The following is a 1,187-nucleotide window of genomic DNA, read 5'->3' as shown; positions in this document are numbered from 1 at the left end:
TTCAAATATACAAAACTTGCCAGTGAAAAGAGAAGGTCAATCGCTTGGAAATCATATTAGCAATAACTTGTAGGTAATTTTTGCTGTCTACGGTTTACCTACACTTACAAGTACAAGAATTAAGAAGAGCAATGTAATAGGCCATTTGCCACCACATAAAGAAGAGTGTATTAGAATCCAGTTAAGATTTTCTGTATTGTAACCATGGCTTCCGTTTATCTTGTGATTATAACTTCTCACAATATGAGTACAATATGTCCTGCTCAATATACAATCTTCATCATCTTTTCTTTAACATTTATAGATACCTCATCAATATCATATGTTATAAACTGTTTCATATTCAGTTTTCACAGGAAAAACCATCTTAGTTCGAGATGCTGTAACAAAAATACCATCAAATGCATAGTATATAACAGCATATATCTTTATATATGTTATAGAGGCTGGCAAGATCAGTTAAGGCACTTCAATATCTGCTGAGGGCTCATATCTCAGAAGCAGCTGAGAAGGATGCTGGCTTTGTGCCTTCATTTTCTGTTATGTTTAGTTCAATTAGAGGTAAATGTATGAAACATGGCAGTGAGAAAAGAAGGTCAATCATTTGGAAATAATAATAGCAATAACATGGGAGGAAATTTTTGCTGTGTCCAGAATTACCTGCACTGCTACTTATAAACAAGTCATAGTACTTGTAGTATAGATGGACCAAACCACATTTCAGTTTCTCACTGCAATCTTCTGAGGTGGAAAGTGGTGGCAGTTCTCTGGGTCATCTTTTAGAACAAAACTAATCCCAGTCCCCACACCTAAATATCATCACCTTCAGGGTTAAGAATTCAAAATATGAAATTTCAGGGTCACAAAACTTCAGACTAAAATACAACCTGAAGTCAAAATGGAAAACAATTTTGGTGAAAAATTTGAAAAATCAGATTATTGTTATTTTTTTAAATGTCTTCAAAATTAATGTGTACCATACCTTTTTGTTTAGTTTATTTTTTTTTCTTTTATATTGCTCCAATTCATTCTTCAGCCCTGATATCATTTACTGATTCTAATTTTAAAAAATACACTATTGTTTACTAAGGGACAAATATTTATAATATTTGAAGCAATATTATATATATAAATAAATATATATAAATATATATATATATATATATATATATGATAATTTGTTATTT

Source organism: Callospermophilus lateralis, unplaced genomic scaffold, assembly GCF_048772815.1.
Source record: "Callospermophilus lateralis isolate mCalLat2 unplaced genomic scaffold, mCalLat2.hap1 Scaffold_2669, whole genome shotgun sequence".
Lineage (NCBI taxonomy): Eukaryota > Metazoa > Chordata > Mammalia > Rodentia > Sciuridae > Callospermophilus > Callospermophilus lateralis.
The sequence above is the reverse complement of the archived record's forward strand: the minus strand, read 5'-3'. Positions refer to the sequence as shown.